The sequence below is a fragment of the Lolium rigidum genome, chromosome 5, assembly GCF_022539505.1.
Source record: "Lolium rigidum isolate FL_2022 chromosome 5, APGP_CSIRO_Lrig_0.1, whole genome shotgun sequence".
NCBI lineage: Eukaryota > Viridiplantae > Streptophyta > Magnoliopsida > Poales > Poaceae > Lolium > Lolium rigidum.
Genome location: NC_061512.1, coordinates 65,499,311 through 65,507,941, shown reverse-complemented (window position 1 = coordinate 65,507,941; position 8,631 = coordinate 65,499,311). Strand labels below are relative to the sequence as shown.

The window sequence follows — 8,631 nt, the reverse complement described above, 5'->3', positions numbered from 1 at the left end:
AGACATAGCATCAATGTTTTATCCCTAGTGGCAACAACACATCCACAACCTTAGAATTTTACATCGCATCGTCCCGGATATCAATGGAGGCATGAACCCACTATCGAGCATAAATACTCCCTCTTGGAGTTAAGAGCAAAAACTTGGCCAGAGCCTCTACTAATAACGGAGAGCATGCAAGATCATAAACAACACATAGGTAATAACTTGATAATTAACATAACATAGTATTCTCTATCCATCGGATCCCGACAAACACAACATATAGTATTACGGATAGATGATCTTGATCATGTTAGGCAGCTCACAAGATCCAACAATGAAGCACAATGAGGAGAAGACAACCATCTAGCTACTGCTATGGACCCATAGTCCAGGGGTGAACTACTCACTCATCACTCCGGAGGCGACCATGGCGGTGAAGAGTCCTCCGGGAGATGAATCCCCTCTCCGGCGGGGTGCCGGAGGAGATCTCCAGAATCCCCCGAGATGGGATTGGCGGCGGCGGCGTCTCGATAAGGTTTTCCGTATCGTGGCTCTCGGTGCGGGGGTTTCGCGACGGAGGCTTTAAGTAGGCGGAAGGGCAACGCGAGGGGCCACACGAGGGCCCCACACCATAGGTCGGCGCGGCCAGGGCCTGGGCCGCGCCGCCCTAGTGTGGTGGCGCCTCGTGGCCCCACTTCGACTCCTCTTCGGTCTTCTGGAAGCTTCGTGGCAAAATAGGACCTGGGCGTTGATTTCGTCCAATTCCGAGAATATTTCGTTACTAGGATTTACGAAACCAAAAACAGCAAAAAACGAGCAATCGGCTCTTCGGCATCTTGTTAATAGGTTAGTTCCAGAAAATGCACGAATATGACATAAAGTGTGCATAAAACATGTAGATATCATCAATAATGTGGCATGGAACATAAGAAATTATCGATACGTCGGAGACGTATCAAGCTTCACTAATTATGACAACCACAAGAATGAAATAGCAATTTGCCCGAACACTTTCTCTATTGAGTTACTCCACTTCACTTCACTTCATCTCATTGCATTTTAATTTATTGCACTTTACTTATTCGTGCAATAGTTTTACTTCTTCCATATTAATTTCAGCACATATAGTTTTTAGTTAAAACCTCTACACACACACACACACACCATATCTCCTAGCTTTGCATAGAAAGCCATATAAGTGGGTTATAGGGCTTTAGAGAATAGATAGTTTACTTTCAGCTCCTCGTGGGTTCGACACTCAAATACTTATAGAATTATACTGCGGTGATCCCCTGCTCTTGAAGGTTATCATCTCCACAAGTATCTGATATGCAAATCTTACCATGAAGACTCCACGCTTTTCAAAATCCGAAGACCAAAATTCTTGGACAGTCCGAGTGCAAAGCGGAATGCTCTTTATTGTATCAACGTCAACCCGGATAAAATATTATTCAACTTCTCCATATATATCCCATGTTGCTGATGTAGAGTCAATCAGCTCAATCACCATCATAGGTGGGTCAGCCGCTAAACAGGCGATCGGTCTCATTGATTGATCACATGGGAGCCACTTTTGCATCCAAATATGTGTAGATGTGCCATCACGAACACGCCGAATGAGACCCTGGGTAATAACATCCCTTCCTTCTATCAAAGCACGCCAAATATGTGAAGGATAGCTACCCAATCCAACATCTAGAAAATCAACATTAGGATGATAGAGTGCCTTGGTAATTCGATCACTTAAAGTCGTAGAGTCTTGGAGAATTCACCAAGCTTGGCGTGCTATGATGGCTAGGTTAATTAAATAGTTGAGTATCTCGAAGCCCCAAACCTCCCATGTACTTGGGCTTCGTCATCTCCTCCCATTGAGACCCAAGCGGTCTTGTGTTCTCCCTCTTTGTTGCCCCACCAAAATTTCCTAATAAAAATAACCTTTTGAAGAATGTTTGTGAAATGACCTGAGATTTCTTGATCAATGGTCGTAGCTAGTGCATCAAACAATTTTTTCCCCTTTGAACTTGTTGAGTACTTATGTACTCACCCTTTACTTCGAAACCCTTGCTAGATTGTGAATCTGACGAAGGAGGCTACCCGACGCACCTGAGGGCAGCTATGAGGTGGTTTACGATGAGCCAGACTTATCAGGAGGAGTGGAAGGTGTAGACTATGGTATAGTCGAGGAAGTCGAGACAGATGAGTAGTCGTATCGAGTAGAAGTAGTAAAGCCGAGCAGTATAGAACCCTACTTAAATAAGGTACCGAGCTCTTAGGATGTTTACTTTATTATTTCCCTTAATAGTTAAGTTGTTCCAAGTCCATTTAGATATTGAGTACTGTCCTCATTGGTCGATGAGGATGTCGAAGAGTTTGTACGCTTTTTTAGCTTGTAATCATAAGTTTGTAATATTCAGACCCACAATTTTTATGTTGTACCACTCTGAGGGATGTGTATTTGTGAGAAAGTACCTTCACAAGTATTATATCAACAACTTGTGTACTACAACATGCAGTGGTATGCTGGGTCACCGCAACATGCTCCCTTTGAACCCGCACGGTGTGCTCACTGCCGACCTACAAACCTTGATCACCATAATTTTCAAGAGCAAGTTCACCACCGCTAACTAGGTGTGGCGGGCGCAACGAAAGGGGCGCGAGCATGCCGACACAACTCAGGACGAGTTCCACTCCATCGAGCTCCATGCTCTCATGGCGAGCTCATTGTGGAGCTCGTGCATCGACAACTATTGACAATGATGACCACCATTACTCGGTTCAAGTATGATGGTGTGAGGTAAGCTCACCACGTGAACAAGTGGTGAGACTCAACTTAAGCAGAGAAGCGACTAAGGGTGTGTTCGGTTTCAGATTCAAGTGGAATGGAACAGAACCATTCCGCACCTAGAGCCAATTCTCGTGTTCGGTTGTGAAATAGAGCGGAACCAAGTGGTTCCTCGAAAGAGAATATTTCTCTCCATATGCGGAATGCACCCATTCTACCGAATCGGTGGAATGTGGTGGAACGGTTGTTAACTAGCCGTTGTTAATTACGAAACACTCCACTAATCCAGCTCAAAATAATTATCCGTTGTTAATTACGATTTTGAGATTAAAAATATCATTTGCCACTGTTAAATACCATTTCAAGACAGAAAAATTAAAGTTTAACCTCATCTATTTTGCTCTCAAATTTCCCCAACCGAATAAAATGTGAGAAATGTTGTGAATTACGATTTTGAGATTAAAAAGACCATTAGACATTGTTAATTATGATTTTGTGATTTAAAAAGTCATTTGTCATTGTTAATTACGATTTTGAGACAAAAGAAAGATTAACATCATTCCATTCTGCTCTCCAATTCCTCCAACCGAACAAAAACGGTAACATTTCGTTTCTCCTTTCTTCCCGAACACAACGCGGTGGTTTTATCTGTCTAGAACGGAACCATTCCATTTCATTCCACCTCCTTCCAGAAACAACACATCCTAACAAATGAACCAAAATTGCTCCAGAAAATACTATGATCTACCAAAGGAAGCGAGAAACATGTTTTTTTTGTTTCGTCTACACCCATCAAAGCCCCCAGCACCTCCCCGGGCCACCTGCCGATATGTCCGTATGCCCGTTGGAGATGGCCGTAGCCCTCGCCCTGCCGAGAACGAGATCGGACGGTGCAGATTACGTTGGTGGTGCACGCAACCGTCCCAACCCTAGCCGGGATCCTATAAATACAAAAGGAATCGCCTGCCCTAATCACCCAAAGAACCCAGCCGCCAGCAGCAGTACCTCTCTCTCTCTTCCCGTTCCCCATGCCCAGATCTTCCACCTTCAGCCCGATTTTGGTGTTTCATCGTTCCCGTTACAGTTATGTTACGATTTGCTTTTGTTTTTCAATCTCCGCTCCGTCTCCGATGATGATCCATTTATACTTTCGTTCTTCTGAAATTCTCGGTGTGGAAGAACTGGAGACCTGAACTGAGGAGACCGCACCAATTTTTCGTTTCCGTTTTCCCTGTCGCTCGATTTCGTTTCTGCAAATTGGAGGTTGGTGTTGTAGTATCCCGGTGATGACTTGTGATGTTAAAGTAGTGGCCTGATTCATACGTTGATGAGCAATATTATCACCCAGAGGGATCTGACACCCCACTTGCCCCAAATTTCTGCCATCTGTTGTTTTTTCTTTCTGCTTTTTGCCCAGAGATTTCTTTTGTCTCCGCTGTTCCCGATGACTGGACACAATTTAAGTTTCAGCCTTGTCTGAAGAAATATCAATCTGTTGATACCTTCTTGCAATCGTTCTGAGGGTGCCCTTGCCACAGTTATTTATCAATTTTTTTTGCTTTTTTATGTGGTTCTAGATCTAATCTTGGTTGTTGTCCGGTGATGATCAAACTAAATAACTTTCGTTCTTCTGATGCGCTATCTCATGGCGCGGTGCGGAAGCAATTTGGAGACCTGAACTGAGGAAACATTTAGTTAGATCATTTATTCTTCTTCCAAAAATTACTACGTACTGAATTACTTTCTTTTTCAGTTGCAATGACCTAGTTTTCTCAGTAGCATGTGTTGCTTCACATCTGGAAGGATGTCCTGATTATACAGTTTGGTTATCCTGTAGAGGGGAGCATAGATTAACGGAAACACCGGCCAGCATTAAACAGCACGGCGCTCTATTAAACCGCGTCGTGTTACCTGTCTTCTGGTACACCCTAAACATCCAAAAAGTGTTCTGGTAGTTTGTCGATGCAGATGAAGAGACACAAGTTTATGGGTAATTTGCGTCTGAGGCATTTCAGTGATGTCACACTCTTTTTCACCTTGGAGATCTGATGCATCCCTCTTAGTATTCTCCTACAAAATTATATTCTTTTTGGGGTTTCACTTTGTTCTTTTTTGATTTGTTTGGGCGAAATGAGGATAAACTTATTTTGTTGATGGATGGTATGATGTCCACTGAATCATGTATTAGCTCTATCTGATCATAAACCCTATTGAAGCCTATCTTTCATGTTGTACATTTTTTGTTGTTGTGAATGGAGAGTTGTTGATGCAGATGATGAGACACGAGTTTATGGGTAATTTGCGTCTGAGGCATTTCTGTGATGTCACACTCTTTTTCACCTTGGAGATCTGATGCATCCACTCTTTTTGTTGTCTTTTGAGCTCTTATTTTTACTTGACTAAAAAGCTTGTATTGTTTGTTTTAATGGACTATGGATGAGATGATGAATGAGATTAATTTCCCTATTGGTTTGATTGGCTGATATGATGGCCCAAATACTGAACCGAATCTGATCATCCTATTGTCAGTGTCTGATTTTGTTTTGTCTTCTCATTGATATATCTGTATCCACAAGAGTAGATGATATAACTTGAGTAACTTTTGATGTGACTGTCCTATGTAATGTTGTAAATTCTGATACTTTTGAAATCAGAAATTATAACATGGATGGATGGATCTGGTGACAAACTTGCTGGTCACGCTACATCGACGTCAGAGGCATACCAGGCTACATTTGTTACTTGTTTAGATTGACGTTGTCGCTTTCTGTTTTGCCCACTCTGTAATTCTTGTTTATTACTGGTGATTTAATTCTGTTTTGCCTACTCTGTAATTCTTGTTTAGTTTAGGTGATTGAGATGTAATGTTAGTTTGGAAATCTCTTCACAACTTCGTATGACATAATCCATCCTCGGCACTTTAAAGCTGCTCCATTCAAATACTCTCTGAGAGAGAGGGGTAGATCTTATTAATCGATAATCTGGAAGTCTTATCTCTTCAGAATTCGAGAATAAAATGCTTTTATATCAGCCTGACTGCAAAGAGCAGTGATGCTCTCCTGCTGCTGCAACACCATTGATCAGGCCGTTTGTGTTTTGCTTGTTGCGCCATCCCACGGTGTGAATCAGAGTCGTATGCGCATTGTAGGATACCTCACACTGTTATTTGAAATAGAAATTCTCATGTGCATGTTTATTTAACGGTTAGGTTCCTGTTTGTAATCGTGTGAATCCTGTAAATAAAAACTTCAATATGGATTGTGAAACTTTTCATTGTGTTTCTGATATTACTTCGTTTGAATTAGCATTTGTATCTCTTAGTAATTGAAGGAATTTTCATTCAGTGATTTTATCTTTGAATGCTGGTGTGAGATATCGATTGTTGCCACCAGTTTTGGGGAAAATATGGCAATCTTTCCTGCAAAACCTGCAATTGCATTTGGGTACCAGAAAACTAGGATTACATCAGCTTCAACCACTCCTCCAATCTCTTTTAATTGATTCGGATTTAGTTAGTGTGCGCTGAAACATGTGGAAATTTGACAAAAATAACTTTGATGCAAAACTATTTTAAAAAATAAACCGTTGGTGAAACTTTTTCATAAGAGTAACCCTTTTGTGGCGTGTTCGTGTACGTGGTTCTGCAAGGCGTGCTGTGGCGCGTTCTGCTCGGCGTGGCATGTGGATATATTTACTTACATTGCTCTATTATCAAAAGAGATTCCTATAAATCAAATGAATAAAGTAAAAAAGCAGTAATAAAGTATTTCCCATTTCATGCGGATAAGCAAAAGTGTTTTTAGCCCCAAAGGACGTGCTAAAGTATCCTATTCTATTTCTTGTATTACCTATAATTTTCGGTCTATTTTGTGAAAAAAAGCAATTCCATTCTTTGTTGTTGATAAAATAAAATCCCTATTAACTCTTTTGGTTATCTTTTTTCCCTAAAAGGATATTGAATACAAGTAACCCTCTTTAGTGGTACTGTAATTTTGAAAATGAACATGCAAATACCCATCAAATGTAAGTAAATATATCCGAAACATATAAGAGGCAGTTAATCCTGCAGTGAAGGATGCTATTATCGATTTTGATACATATACGGGGTCCTATGGATAATGCAAATCGAAGCTATTTTATGTCTAACTCAGGTCTATATGACCGATCGATCGAAAGACTCCAAGACTTCACCTTTGTCATAGGTAAGAAGAGGTAGAGAAATTGCCTCGACGAGTACCAAGCGCTGAAGTATGAGCCCCATGGACTAGTGATTGCTTCTCCACGAGGCTCATACCAGGTGCTATGGCGCTGAAGTATGTAACCGATGCCATACTCCTAGAAAAAGCTCGAACGGCCTTCAACAAAAGGGTACCTTCACAGGTGGGTAGGTAGAGAATACCTAGGGGCGTGAGACAACTCTCTCTAAGGTCGTGGGCCCTAGGACACGAAAGTGTGGCGCCCCAAGCTGGGCTGTTGCACAAATATTTGCAGTGTAGCCCTAGGCTAGGGCGTTGCACAAATGTCTGCAGCGCCGAGCGTTGGGGTGTGGCACGAGTCAACACATCCCGCTCCTGCCTGAGCCCGCCCAGCCAAAGGCAGGCTAGTTCATCCCTTGCGCGGTGAGTCTAGGGTTCTACAGGGGCGGTCCTCCCTCGCCTCCTTCAATCCTCCCACCCAAGGCCACATATCTGAGGATTTTCTTCGGGGATGAGACGCCTACAATGTTCAAAAGCCTCCCACCCAAGGTCACATATCTGAGGAGGGGGAGAGGAAGTTTCTCTAGCCGCTGCTATCCATAGAAACCCTAGCCACCGTGAGAAGTGTGGGAGTGTTTGGGTTGGGCTGGCTAATACAGATTGATGTGGCTGGCTAATACAGATTGATGTGTTGCGCGTGCGTATGGGGAGGGAGATGACCGGAGCTTGCACGCGTATGGGGAAATCCCGTGGGAGATGACTGGAGCTTCTTGCGCGTATGGGGAAATCCCGCGGAAGAAATTCGCTCACCTCCCGCCGAAACTAGGCCTCAATTTATATCGTCACACCTCATTGAAAAATCCCCTGCCACCATTCCTTATCAAGAAAGGAGATAGAGTGGACCTTGGGTTCAGGGTGAAGTACCTAAAAGCACCGTGGCCGTGTAATTGCCCCAGAACAGATCGACAACCATCTTAGACGCTGGACAACACATTGGTTTCATGTGAGCATGGTGAAAAGGCTTGAGGGCGTGCCCTGGCTAGAAGAGACCACACCAATCGTGATGGATGATGATACCTACTTTACGCAAGGTTCGATTAATGCACCTAAATTTTCAGCCCTGAACTCAATCGTAAGCTATGATTGAATGATGAACTAATTATCATCTTTTGCAGACTCACCCTAACTATCATCTTGTTTGCAAGCAAGGTTCGATTAATGCACCTAATTTTTCAGCCCTGCACTCAATCGTAACTTCGTAAGCTATGACTAATGATGAATTAACTATCATCTTTTTTGCAGACTCACCCAAGAGACGGTGATCTCCTCAAGTAGCTAGGTTTGATGAAAACTAATGTCAAATCTGGTTTTGATGTAGTTAGGTATGACAAGGAGATACTCCCTCCGTTCCTAAATATAAGCCATATAGTGTTTTGAGAAAAATTTCAGAATATAAGATTTACTACGTTGTCCCGCTTGTATGAAAAATATTTTTAGTGATTTGATTATGTTTCATTAGCTTGTGCAAAGTCCTCTATTAGCTCACGTTAATTGCCTAGGGTTAATCACATCCAAACATGGTGTAACTTTTCCTAAATGTGTGTTTCTTAATTTCCGTGCCAAAAACTATACGGCTTATATTTAGGACCGGAGGGAGTATGTAATAAC

General features: G+C 42.4%; 5 non-coding genes and 2 pseudogenes across 5 annotated transcripts; all 7 read left to right on the top strand.

Moving 5' to 3' along the window:
• Window positions 1–3,890: 3,890 nt before the first annotated feature.
• LOC124658497 lies at window positions 3,891–3,971 on the top strand. The gene has a single exon (XR_006989231.1). It is a non-coding gene; the product is annotated as a small nucleolar RNA Z159/U59 (small nucleolar RNA).
• Window positions 3,972–4,359: 388 nt separating this feature from the next.
• On the top strand, window positions 4,360–4,456 carry LOC124658498 (annotated as a pseudogene).
• A 95-nt stretch (window positions 4,457–4,551) lies between these two features.
• Window positions 4,552–4,696, top strand: LOC124658591. Its single transcript, XR_006989305.1, has one exon. It is a non-coding gene; the product is annotated as a small nucleolar RNA snoR137 (small nucleolar RNA).
• A 30-nt stretch (window positions 4,697–4,726) lies between these two features.
• Window positions 4,727–4,824, top strand: LOC124658561. Its single transcript, XR_006989281.1, has one exon. It is a non-coding gene; the product is annotated as a small nucleolar RNA Z101 (small nucleolar RNA).
• A 66-nt stretch (window positions 4,825–4,890) lies between these two features.
• On the top strand, window positions 4,891–4,971 carry LOC124658565 (annotated as a pseudogene).
• Window positions 4,972–5,030: 59 nt separating this feature from the next.
• On the top strand, window positions 5,031–5,128 carry LOC124658560. The gene has a single exon (XR_006989280.1). It is a non-coding gene; the product is annotated as a small nucleolar RNA Z101 (small nucleolar RNA).
• A 73-nt stretch (window positions 5,129–5,201) lies between these two features.
• LOC124658563 lies at window positions 5,202–5,287 on the top strand. Its single transcript, XR_006989282.1, has one exon. It is a non-coding gene; the product is annotated as a small nucleolar RNA Z102/R77 (small nucleolar RNA).
• Window positions 5,288–8,631: the final 3,344 nt, after the last annotated feature.